General features: G+C 49.6%; 2 pseudogenes; both read right to left on the bottom strand.

Moving 5' to 3' along the window:
- Positions 1-3,819: 3,819 nt before the first annotated feature.
- On the bottom strand, positions 3,820-6,207 carry LOC120640194 (annotated as a pseudogene).
- Positions 6,208-9,849: 3,642 nt separating this feature from the next.
- LOC120641234 lies at positions 9,850-12,894 on the bottom strand (annotated as a pseudogene).
- Between the last annotated feature and the right edge of the window lie 870 nt (positions 12,895-13,764).

Genomic DNA, 13,764 nt, shown 5'->3' on the forward strand with positions numbered 1-13,764 from the left:
TCATAAGCCCCATCTAACTCCAAATTCAAAGGTACTCACAAACAAGCAAAGGCAACTTTTCAAATTTTTAAGATGTGATTCCTCACAATAAGAGAATAGAATAGTGTCATCACCATACTGTAGAGTGATCACACCATTAGAAATAAAATATGCAAGGAGCCCTTTAATCAAACCTCCCTCAGCAACTTTTTCGAACAGCCTTGTCAGGACATCTACCACTACACTAAAACAATAGGGAGGATGTGGGATCTCCCTATCTTAGCCCTTTCCTAGGGCTAAAGAAAGAGCTCGCTTCCCCATTTAGTTTTACTCCCACACAGGCTCCCTTCACTAAAAGTTCCATCCAGTTTATCCAAACATGACTAAACTTCCTGGTTTTTAGGACCTCAAAAAGTAAAGTCCCAGCTAACTTTGTCATAAGCCACTTGAGAACCACTCTAGGTTTTTGAGAAGAATGAATACCATGCACAATTTCATGAGCAACTACCACACTCTCTAAGATGTACCTACTTTAATAAAGGCACTCTGATTGGTGGTCACCAATCTAGAACAAACTTTACTTAACCTCAAGGTAAGGACCTTCGAGAAAATTTTAAAACTAGAGTTAATCAGACTAATGTGTCTAAAGAACTTCATGCTGTTAGCATTGTCCACTTTAGGAATTAAAGTCAACATGGCAAAGTTAAGTCTGCTGAAACTTGCTACAGAAGATAGCAGAGACAAAGAGCAGCATGAAAAGGGTAGAATTTGGAATACTGTGGTTTGCCACTAGTGGACCGCCTCGTTTAGTTGTCCGTGTAAAGGTTTTGAAAAATAATTTTTTATATTTGAAGTATCAAATATAAACTAATCACGTGTAAAGAAAAAGTATGCCATACTCGATCAAAACACAGCAGCCACGTTGACACAAATTTACTTTAAGATTGTACGAACCATCGAGATCTTTGTGTGCGCGCGTCTGCACGTGTTGCAACTTTCTAGTGACACAAAAATTTTATTGATCGGAATAGATAGCAAGCAATTCATCACAATTCACATGGCTCAATGTAACACCTGCCTCGCGGACAGTCCGCTCTGAGGCGGCGGACGGTCCGCCCAGGCGACGCCCAGATATTTATCTGGATGGATGTGGGACCCGCCTGTCATTCCTCCTCCTTCTCTTCACTTCGACCAGTGACGAGCGGAGCTCGTCCGCTCGCTCCGTCGTCGCCCTCCTTCCGTCGATCTCCCTCCTCCGGCCACCACACCTCGATTCCTTGTGCGAGCATCGTCCCCAGCACCTCCTCCACCTTCCCCAACCCCCGGCCCGGCTTCTCCCGGCCGGAATCGCCCCAACCGCCGCCGGCCACCATTGGAGCCCGCTTGAAGCTTGCTCCACTGTCGATCCGCTTCTCCGGTCATCCTCCGTCCGAACCGACCACGGGAATGGATTCATGGTGAGTTCCTTGTGCTCCCCGGCCTTTTTCCCCTTCCGTTGTGCGCCGCCAGCGCCGGTGAACGGCCGCCGCCGCGCTTGCTGCCGCCTATTGTGCGGTGTCCAGGGATATGAGTCGCAAACGATCCGCCTAGGTGGGCGCGGACAGTCCGCCGGTCAGGTTAGAAGTTGTCCAGAGATGATGTTGTCTCTGGTGGTTTCGCAAATTGTACAGCGGACGGTCCGCTATTGGAGAGCGGACGGTCCGCTATTGGAGAGCGGACAGTCCGCCGTAGGGATCGAAGTTTGTCCAGAGACGAAATTGTTTGGTAGGGTTCGCAGGGGTGAACTGCGGACGGTCCGCCAAGGAGGGCCGGACAGTCCGCCGTAGAGTCTAGGATTTTGTCCAGAGATGTTGTCGTCTCTGGTGAATTGCCAGAATGAACTGCGGATGGTCCGCCAAGGGGGGCCGGACGGTCCGCAGTAGAGTTTAAGATCTTCCCAGAGGCGTCGTTGTCTCTGGAGGTTTGGCGTGGGTGTATTGCGGACAGTCCGCTAAGGGTGAGCGGATAGTCCGCCAGCTAGTATAGAAATTGTCCAGTGAGGTAGTTGGGTCTGGTGGGTCTGCAGAGTTGAACCGCGGACGGTCCGCCACTTGGGTGCGGACAGTCCGCAAGGCATTTCAATTTGATATGTAGTAGTTGCATCATTGAGCTGCACTTAATTATTTCATATGCATTCGTGTAGCATCCGCCGTTGAGGACGCCGTGTTTGAGGTGATTGCGGCACCGCAGGAGCAACCGGATCAAGCACAGGAGAAGAGGCGTGAGGACCCAGCCCAAGGCCCATCTGATCCTAGTTCTGAGCAACAGCCACAAGACAAGCCCCGGTGCACATCCTATTATGTTAAATTATGACACCTATATACGTAACTATTACTTGTGCATTAGGTTTAGAAATTGTTTGGAACCCTAGTTGCATGATCCATAGGATTTCCAGAGTTATACTAGTATGTATAGGACGATAGAAGTGCTATGTTTAATGGGTTTCCGGTAGAAGACGAGTGATCTCTTGCACTCGCGAGATATAGGATGTTTAGAAGACGAGTAATTTCCGGATTACTCGCGAGAGATGAGATATAATTATATTCCAGTACATGAGATGTTGAATTCGAGATGGAATAAATGGAGAATTGAGACCGGACGGGGAAAAGATGAGGATGTTTAGGTATGGCAGCAGGACAGGGTTCCTGGTTGTCTTAGCCCCGTCTATGTCGATTAAGGACCGGTCCTTGTGGCAGTGCTGATCGGGGATTGAATTGTACTAACCGCATGCCGGGAGTAGGAGGTAGTCGAAACCGGTAAGGCTAGTACTGTCTTGCTTCGAAAGTACATGACTCCATCTCACCTCCTGGGGTAGTCGAGTAGTCGCAGAGAATTGGGGATGCATGTATTACTTTTGGTGGTCTCATATTGAGCTCGGCTGACCATATGATGGTGGGGCGATCCTGTAGTTCGAGGCGGGGAGGGGAAGGGTTGGTGCGTATGGTCCGACGGGGTTTATACGTGTCGTGTTGGTTAGGTCCACCTTGAAAGGTTAAATCGGATCGATTCGCCGTGTCTCGCGGATATGAGGGCCTTGATCTCTTTGTCGCCTCGTAGGAATGAATTAGAAATATTGGTGCTAAATGATGGTACTATTTTGAATCATATTTGTAATGCTTCAACTTGATTGCTTTAGAGATGCCAACATTAAATGAGAGTCTTTCTATATATAACATGTGGCTAAAACATTGAAAATAAGGATCCAACTATAGATGTTTTTCTGTAAAATAACTCACTTGCCAGAAAGCCGTGCATGTCTAGATAGGGGCTATATATACACATGGTCGGGTAAGCCTTGCTGAGTATTAGTATACTCAGGATTTGTTGCCACAATTATTTCAGGACATCCGGATGTCGACTTCTGTCCCTGCTGCGTTAAGTTCATCCGTCGTAATACAGAGAGATGGGAGGTTGTGGAGCCCGACGCTTAGTTAGAGATCTCCTCGGGTACTCTTTGGTAGTTGTAGATCCTTTTCTCTATTCGGACCTTATTTTCGGTATTGTAAAGTTTATAGGTTATGTATGTATTCAAACTTGATTTGTAAAACTCAAGGTCAAGTCTTATGTATATTGTTGTATTTTCGAATGTATGTCGTGTTTGTACCATCTGCGCCCACCTTCGCGTGAGACTATCGGTGTTGTTTCGATCGGGACGTGGGTTGAGAAAGAATCGCCAAATTAAGCCGTTAAGATAATGCCCTCGATGTGTTCAAATGACGGCCATTACGCTTAATTAGAGTTTTAATTTGACGGTTCTGTCACACTCAAAGTCATCGTTCGCCGCCCCCAAATTGACGCTGCACCACCGCGCCCACGTTACGCCTCCAACCGCGCGAGCGCCTCGCCGGCGTGCTCGCCGGTGGACAGCCGGAGGGCCCGGTAGTCGCCGTAGCTGATCTCCTTGTACCGGCGCGGGTGGTCCGCGTCCACGAACGGCTCCGGCGCGCTCACGCTGCCGTCCTTGGGTCCGAGCAGGAACATGGCGATGGAGATGCGCGGAACCGGCGCGACGCACCGCACCGCACCCGGTGCTTCACGTTGTGCAGCCTCCCGTTGCTCCACACCTGGAAATGCACGGCATGGGGTGATCAAAGACCTCAGGAACACCGAGAGGGGTACTGCCTACCGTGCCGATGTCCCCGATGTTGATGAGGAAGGAGCCGGCGACAGGATCCACCGGCACGAACTCGCCGGTGGCCGGGTCCGACACCTCGAGGCCGCCGACGCACTCGTCCTCCTGCAGCACGGTGAGGAAGCTCGAGTCCGTGTGGATCTGCACGCCGGAGGAGCCCACCGTGTCCTGCGTGTAGTTGTACCTGTTGATGCGGAACTGGCACGGCCAGTCCCTGAACGAGTGCTCCTCCAGCCCCAGGCTCGAGGCCAGCACGCCGGCGACGTCGACGATCACGTCGTGCATCTTCTCCGCGTAGGCCTTAACGGTCTCCCTGCGAGCAACAGGATTGCGTTACCCGGGAAAGAAAAGGCGCGAATTCTATTCAATCAGAGGACGTACGTGGCGCACCAACCTGACACGGGGCGGCGCGTCGAGGCGCGCGCAGAAGGCGTCGACGTCGGAAGCGAGAAGGATTTGCTACTCAAGCTAATCAAGATGTTGAGGAACTGGCGAGCTCTGTGCAAGGCTGTACACTTGCAAGAGATGGAGCGGGTGATGGAGGGCCTCACGGTACGACTACACCAACCTCTGCGACTCTTCTGGGAACCGCAAGCGACTGCACCCTCCTCAAGCTCCCAGATGGCAGCACAATCAGATTCGGCAACATCAACTGGGGTGGTGTTCAGGGACATTGCCAGTACACAAGATCCATCTGAAGATGAACCGTTGTTTGCCGCCCACCTTCCCTTAGTCGATGTCTCTGTTTCTGCTGGAGTACATGTCTCAGTTTTGGGCTAAAGTTTTCCTAGCGAGTTTCCAAAACTTCTTTCGCTGTACTGAACTGAAAACTGAACCTCTGTGCTTTGTTTTCTGGAAATAAAGCGGAAACCTCCTTTTCTCTAAAAAAAAAGGCGTCGACGTCGGCGGGCGCGGCGGCGTCGAGGAGCCCGAAGGCCTCGTAGAGCGGGTTGGTGGCGCTGGGCACGACGTAGCCACTGCCGGGGATGACGTCGGCGTTGCGGCGCTTGGCGTCATCGGGGAGGTCGAAGAGCGCGCGCACGGCGGCCTTCATCTCGGCCAGGAGCCCCCCGGGCACGCCGTGGCCGGTCACACGGAAGCAGCCCAGGCGCTCGCACGCGTCTTCCTCCGGCGCCGCGCCGGCCAGGCGCAGGTCGATCACCGGGACCTCCACCACCCAGTGGCGGATGCAGGATGAGAGACAAGAGGGCTGAAATAATGGATATGTTGATTTGTGTGAAGATTTAATGGTAATTTGAGGCTTTTGCTATAGTGATTTACATGTTATTAGGGGCTCTTAGGGGGGCTGGAGCCCCCCAGCCCCCCGTTGGATCCGCCACTGCCACCACCGCCATCCCCGCTCTCTCCACTCTCCTGGACACGCCGCGCCCGCGCGCGTTCGCCAGCTGCTGCTGTATGTATATCGCCGGTGCGGCGAGACAAGGGGCCGACAACGCCGCCGCGTTCCACGTCGGACGCTCATCGGGAGGCTGTGGAGCAGGGAGGAGAAAGGCAAAGCGCGAGCCGTCGGAGCGGACGGCACGGAAGCTCAGCTGGGCGAACGGTTTGTCTCTTTAGAGGACAGGCGTGGCAGCGATGCCAACTGGGTCGCCGACCTGGGGAAATCGAGATCGGGTTAGGGGTCCGTCGAAACAGGCAACCGAGGAAGGGTCGCTGTCGCTGAGGCGTGGAATACCAATTTTCTTATTGGGTGCTCGTGCGCTGCCAGCAGGTAGCAGCGAACGGGAACCCTTAGCTAACAGATAAACGTAATCTTATACTACTTAAGCGGTGTTTTATCTCTATCCTTCATCTTCCTTCTCCTACCCCTCTCTTTTTAGACTTTGTGAGATGCTCTGCTCCCTCTGCTGGCCGTAGCTCCTTCACATGGCCACGACGCTCGTGCTCCACGCCACGTCCGTCGCTGCGAGGCCTGCTGCCCAAACTCCCTAGCACCGGCCACCACGAGCTGCACGTCTCAAGCCCCGCACCGTTGTTGCTTGCCCATGCCTCGCCATGAGCTGTGCTGACGCCACTCGCATGAGCTCTGTCATCATTACCGTAGTAGATGCATAGCGAGGACCTGTACGAGCTGCCTACAACTACGGCCGCCAGAGTTGACCATCCACCCATAGAAGGCCATCATGGAGAGAGAAGATGAGAGGGGATAAGGGGAAGAGTGAAGAATAGAGATGAAGAAGATGATGACAAGTGGGCCCAACAAATAGTAAAATGGTAGTTTTACCTAACCTGTCAACCGTAAACGATTAGTTTATTCGATTTTGAATGTTGTAGACCAAAATCTTGCTTTCCTGGTGTGGTGAAGTATTCTACACAAAATCTTTTTTTTTGCAGTGTCGCAAGGAAAAATTTCCAATAAAGTTTAGAATATAGTAGTAAAAAGTTTCTTGTATTCTATTATAATGGCTTGTGTATAGAATTTTAAAGTGGAGTGTGTATATAGATTTTGTAACCATGCAATTAATTTTTTTTGTAAACTAGAAATAGTAAGCTTTTGCACATGTGATTCATAAGCTTTTTCAAATCCGAATATGAAGTTTCTCAATATAGTTGATGTTATGAATTCTACAAATTTTTTCATATATTAGTCAAAAAAATTACATTCTTATATAAAGACACGTGTATAGAATTTAAAACTCAAGGACAGAAATCATTTTAATCACGCAGTTAGAATTTTTTCAAACTATATATATAAAGTTTAAAAGATATGGTTTATATTTTTTTCAAAATACTATGAAGTTGAATATGTACATTTATAGTTAGGGAGTCTATAAAGTTTTGTATGTCGCACTCAAAAGTTTTCCATATCGTATTATAAAGTTTTATATAAATAATATAAAAACAATTTAGTCATGAATTTTGAAATTTTTGAACTATGAACATAAACTTTTTGTCCATATAGTTCATAAGTTCTTACGATTATGAATATTGAGTTTTGAATATGGAAATTCAATCGGGGATTCTACAAAGTTTTGCATGTACGAGTAAGAAGTTTTCTATAAAGGAGTCAAAAGTTTTGATATTTTATTATAAAGTTGTTTATAATCAAATATAAGGTTGTGTAAAGTGAAATTTCTAAGGTGCAAGTATAAAGTTTTGGGTTACATGAGTTTAAATTTAGTAATTTTTCAAACATAATGTCTTCAACATCTTCGTTCTGACACACATGTGAGCTTTTATTGAATATTTTTTATTTCTTGGAATTATAAAGTTTCAGAGTTGGGAGTATAGAGTTTATAATATTATAGTTGAAAGTTCCTCAACTCGGGAGTGCAAAGTTTTTGAATTATAATAATGTTTTATACTTTTTTCAAACTCACTAGTATGAAGTCAAGAATGAATACTCAAAATCATGTTTAGAATTAATAGTTGAGTAACACATTTACTCTAATTATGTCTGTACAAAAGAAATATGTTTTAAAGCAGAGCTTCTGCTTTCATATGTATGTGAAAGTTATCCCCCGCCTTGTTTTCTACCCACTCACCCGCTATTCCCGAAGGGGAAAAAGACATGCGGAATATTTTTTTATTGTGTTCAGAAGCTAGATAGGGGAAATGGAAAAGGAACAAAGGCTAGATGAGAAACAAGTAACCACGAAGTGGGAGATAAGGCAATAAAGAAACCTATTCGCTGCCAGCTAGTGCATACGCTCGCGCGTTGTTGCCAACTCCCAACGTACATTCGTCGGTAGCACATCCCAGCGAATGCTCGCCCGTTAGCGGCCCCCGTGGAATACGGTCCATGTACCGTTAGCAACCGTACGAGCCGTCAAGCAGGAGGCAAAGGTTGAGGAGCGGTTTCACTTTTCAGTCGAAGAATCACACTGAGAAGTGAGAAAAACGCTCCAACCGGGCTCTGGAGCCCAATTCAAAGTGTCTCGGGCCAGCGGCTTTTTCTTTTTTCTTTTTTAAAAAAATAAAAATTTCAAAAATATATGTCCGTTTTGAAAATTTTCGAAAATACCCCCGGTCGCCCGGCCCAGGGGCGACAGGGGTCCTGTCGCCCAAGCAACGGGCGACAGGACCTTAATGTAATTTTTTTTGAATTTGCAAAGAGATCCCTGACCGGGGGAAGGGGTCTGTCGCCCCCCGGGCGACAGGGGCCTGTCGCCCCTCCAACTGGCGACAGGCCCCCCACAGGCGACAGGGGTCTCCCACCCTATATAAGCTCTGGCCTCCATTTCCTTCTTATTTGAGCCCAAAAATTACACAAAAAATTCAGAAAAAAGAGGGGTGAGAAGAAGAAAAGCGCCGAAGCTCTGCCGAATTCCGCACTTGTGATCTACCGGTAACTTCCGTATGAATCCGTTGATATTGTATAGCAATTTAATTTAATTAGCGGATTAGCTGAATTAGATTTGGTACTTTAGAACACTCGTTTAGTATTACAATTTCAGTACTATTACAAACTTGTTTTTAAATTAATTATAAATTAAAATAGAATTATGACAGTACCTTATTGATATTCCAGCTAGGCCGAAGATGTTGATTTGGGCCTTGCGGGACAGGCCAAGTCATCGAAGCCGTTGGTCGTTGGTCGTTGGATCATTGGATGGGCGGCCTCAGCGCAGGATTCCTATACATGTTCCGGTAGATTTTTATTAATACATCTTCCACTATTTGAGATGCGTGCAATGCTATTGGATGGCTGGGATGATATGTGAGGGCAGGTGCGCGTGGCATGCACGGCACGAACTACAAGCGCGGGAGTAGGCTGGTAGGGCAACAGGTTGGAGACACGTGTCGCAACCCAACAGGAGGGTGTGTGGGATGGTAAACAAATTCAAGTTTCAAATGATGTTTTCTCTTAAACCATGCATCCAATTTTAACTCTGTTTAAATCATAGTATTCTTTAGAATTAATGCAACAAAATGAAATCCAATATATTATCTTAAATTTTAATTTTAAATATTTCAACATTTCAATATACTAGTTCAACATTTTTAATATATTACCTCAACATTTATAATAAGTTGTTTCAATATTTTTTATAAATGTTGAATTAGTTTTTTTAATGGTGATCTAGTTATGACAATAATGTTGAATCTGTTATTTCAAGCTAAGGAAAAACAAAACAAAGTATAAATAGAAAATCAAAGTACATGGCTTGAGCCTCCGCTGCAACAGACGATCGACAGCGTGACTTGTGCTTGTGCGTGCACGCTGCTGTGTCCAGTGAGCCGGTGCTGGGCTGTGTCAAGGTAAGGACCTTCGAGAAAATTTTAAAACTAGAGTTAATCAGACTAATGTGTCTAAAGAACTTCATGCTGTTAGCATTGTCCACTTTAGGAATTAAAGTCAACATGGCAAAGTTAAGTCTGCTGAAACTTGCTACAGAAGATAGCAGAGACAAAGAGCAGCATGAAAGGGTAGAATTTGGAATACTGTGGTTTGCCACTAGTGGACCGCCTTGTTTAGTTGCACGTGTAAAGGTTTTAAAAATAATTTTTTTAGATTTGAAGTATCAAATATAAACTAATCACGTGTAAAGAAAAAGTATGCCATACTCGATCAAAAACAGCAGCCACGTTGACACAAATTCACTTTAAGATTGTACGAACCATCGAGATCTTTGTGTGCGCGCGTCTGCACGTGTTGCAACTTTCTAGTGACACAAAAAATTTATTGATCGGAATAGATAGCAAGCAATTCATCACAATTCACTTGGCTCAAAGTCATCGTTCGCCGCCCCAAATGGCCAAATTGACGCTCCGGATCAGCCGCTGCACCACCGCGCCCACGTTACGCCTCCAACCGCGCGAGCGCCTCGACGGCGTGCTCGCCGGTGGACAGCCGGAGGGCCCGGTAGTCGCCGTAGCTGATCTCCTTGTACCGGCACGGGTGGTCCGCGTCCACGAACGGCTCCGGCGCGCTCACGCTGCCGTCCTTGGGCCCGAGCAGGAAAATGGCGATGGAGATGCGCGGCACCGGCGCGACGCACCGCACCCGGTGCTTCACGTTGTGCAGCCTCCCGTTGCTCCACACCTGCAGGGGCGGGCCTCATTGAATTCAATGGTATTCAGTTGAATACTCATTATTTTTGAATAAAAATTTTATACATATAGTGTATTCTAGGTATATGATTCAAAAAACGAAAATCATACTTCAAACCAAACTACTAAGAGCTCAGTCTTCATTTAAGCCCAAAAACAACTAAGCAGCCTACCCCACCGCCGGCTCAATCCCCTCACACGGCCCAAATTTGAGCCGATTCCCCACCTGACCCAATCGGCGCCTACTCCCTGCCCTAGCCCTTGTCTTGCCTCAGCCTGCGCCCTCACCTGCCCTCCCGAGTGCGTCCGCGACACTGCCTCCGCCTCTCAGCCTCGCCGTCGCCAGTCGCCAGTCGCCGCCGGCTGCGGGCCGCCGCCTGTCCCGCACTCGTCGGCCTCGCCGCCTCGCCGGATCCGCCGTTCCACGGGCCGCCCGTAGGCTGTAGTGCCGAGCCGCCGCGCCGGCGGGCGTCGGCCAGGCCGCCAGGCAGGCAGGGGCGGGCGCAAGCGGCAAGCCGGAGGCCGGTGGCCGGCACGGCCAGCACCGTTGCAATCTGCACGGGGTGCCGCCGCACGGGGGCCGCGGGCCGCCCCTTTCCCCTCCCCCTGCACTGCTGCACGGGGGTCTGCAGGACTGCAGCCCGAGCAGGCCTGAGCCCGAGCTAGTGAACCAAGGTGAATAGTGGATTGACAAATTTATTCATAACTTGTGATTATTTATGGTTATGGATTTGTGAAAAAATTTGCAGCAATAGTCAGATTTTTTATGAATCTTCAATACTTATAATTTGTAGGTTTGAACTATGAAAAGGAAGAGGGGTGGCAGTGCCGCTACTGATTTGAATTTTTTCTTGCAAAGAGCTGCTGCGAAGAAGAAACCTCATGAGCCAGAGGATGGGGCAGACATTTTTGAATAATTGTTTGATCACATTCATTGAAAAGGGAATTCTTCTTGCAAGTGAGAGATGAGGACATCATCAAATATTTTCAAGACATGAAGGATCGTAAAGTAATCTTGTAATTTGTAAGCATCCTGCACCTGCATCCTTGTCACTCATTTGTTGTTTTAGAATTTTACCCTCTATTCCACTTTGATATGTTGATCATTTAGTATGTATATGCTGTGCAATTTCAAATTATGAATAATTTGTGTTGTCCGTACTCAATTATGCGCTAGTAATATGTATGTCGGTCTGTTAAATTTTTTTTTGCACTACTTGATATTTTGAATATCAAAGATCCAAATCCTGGGCCCGCCCTTGCACACCTGGAAATGCACGGCATGGGGTGATCAAAGACCTCAGGAACACCGAGAGGGGTACTGCCTACCGTGCCGATGTCCCCGATGTTGATGAGGAAAGGAGCCGGCGACAGGATCCACCGGCACGAACTCGCCGGTGGCCGGGTCCGACACCTCGAGGCCGCCGACGCACTCGTCCTCCTGCAGCACGGTGAGGAAGCTCGAGTCCGTGTGGATCTGCACGCCGGAGGAGCCCACCGTGTCCTGCGTGTAGTTGTACCTGTTGATGCGGAACTGGCACGGCCAGTCCCTGAGCGAGTGCTCCTCCAGCCCCAGGCTCGAGGCCAGCACACCGGCGACGTCGACGATCACGTCGTGCATCTTCTCCGCGTAGGCCTTAACGGTCTCCCAGCGAGCAACAGGATTGCGTTACCCGGGAAAGAAAAGGCGCGAATTCTATTCAATCAGAGGACGTACGTGGCGCACCAACCTGACATGGGGCGGCGCGTCGAGGCGCGCGCAGAAGGCGTCGACGTCGGAAGCGAGAAGGATTTGCTACTCAAGCTAATCAAGATGTTGAGGAACTGGCGAGCTCTGTGCAAGGCTGTACACTTGCAAGAGATGGAGCGGGTGATGGAGGGCCTCACGGTACGACTACACCAATCTCTGCGACTCTTCTGGGAACCGCAAGCGATTGCACCCTCCTCAAGCTCCCAGATGGCAGCACAATCAGATTCGGCAACATCAACTGGGGTGGTGTTCAGGGACATTGCCAGTACACAAGATCCATCTGAAGATGAACCGTTGTTTGCCGCCCACCTTCCCATAGTCGATGTCTCTGTTTCTGCTGGAGTACATGTCTCAGTTTTGGGCTAAAGTTTTCCTAGCGAGTTTCCAAAACTTCTTTCGCTGTACTGAACTGAAAACTGAACCTCTGTGCTTTGTTTTCTGGAAATAAAGCGGAAACCTCCTTTTCTCTAAAAAAAAGGCGGCCCGAAGGCCTCGTATAGCGGGTTGGTGGCGCTGGGCGCGACGTAGCCACTGCCGGGGATGACGTCGGCGTGGCGGCGCTTGGCGTCGTCGGGGAGGTCGAAGAGCGCACGCACGGCGGCCTTCATCTCGGCCAGGAGCCCCCCGGGCACGCCGTGGCCGGTCACACGGAAGCAGCCCAGGCGCTCGCACGCGGCCCGCAGGCGCGCGGCTTCCTCCGGCGCCGCGCCGGCCAGGCGCAGGTCGATCACCGGGACCTCCACCACCGCCATCCCCGCTCTCTCCACTCTCCTGGACACGCCGCGCCCGCGCTCGTTCGCCAGCTGCTGCTGTATGTATATCGCCGGTGCGGCGAGACAAGGGGCCGACAACGCCGCCGCGTTCCACGTCGGACGCTCATCGGGAGGCTGTGGAGCAGGGAGGAGAAAGGCAAAGCGGAAGCCGTCGGAGCGGACGGCACGGAAGCTCAGCTGGGCGAACGGTTTGTCTCTTTAGAGGACAGGCGTGGCAGCGATGCCAACTGGGTCGCCGACCTGGGGACATCGAGATCGGGTTAGGGATCCGTCGAAACAGGCAACCGAGGAAGGGTCGCTGTCGCTGAGGCGTGGAATACCAATTTTCTCATTGGGCGCTTGTGCGCTGCCAGCAGGTAAAAGCGAACGGGGACCTTAGCTAACAGATAAACGTAATCTCATACTACTTAAGCAGTGTTTTATCTCTATCCTCCATCTTCCTTCTCCTCCCCCTATCTTTTTAGGCCGTCCACAGCGGGCCGAGCATCCTAAGGAGCATCTCCTCCTCGGTTTCCACACCCTCTCTGTCTACAGTGCCAAACAGTGTATCTACAGTGCCAAACAGCTCCTCGGTTTTCACGCCCTCTCTGTCTACAGTGCCAAACAGTGTATCTACAGTGCCAACAGTGTATTTGCTCTTTCATTTGCTCTTTTCGCTGTGGACGGTCTTAGACTTTGTGAGATGCTCTGCTCCCTCTGCAGGCCGTAGCTCCTTCACATGGCCACGACGCTCGTGCTCCACGCCACGTCCGTCGCTGCGAGCCATGCTGCCCGAACTCCCTAGCACCGGCCACCACGAGCTGCAGCACTCAAGGCCCGCGCCGTTGCTGCTTGCCCATGCCTCGCCATGAGCTGTGCTGACGCCACCCGCATGAGCTCCGTCATCATTACCGTAGTAGATGCATAGCGAGGACCTGTACGAGCTGCCTACAACTACGGCCGCCAGAGTTGACCATCCACCCATAGAAGGCCATCATGGAGAGAGAAGATGAGAGGGGACAAGGGGAAGAGTGAAGAATAGAGATGGAGAAGATAATGATAAGTGGACCCAACAAATAGCAAAATGGTAGTTTTAA

Source organism: Panicum virgatum, chromosome 7K, assembly GCF_016808335.1.
Source record: "Panicum virgatum strain AP13 chromosome 7K, P.virgatum_v5, whole genome shotgun sequence".
Lineage (NCBI taxonomy): Eukaryota > Viridiplantae > Streptophyta > Magnoliopsida > Poales > Poaceae > Panicum > Panicum virgatum.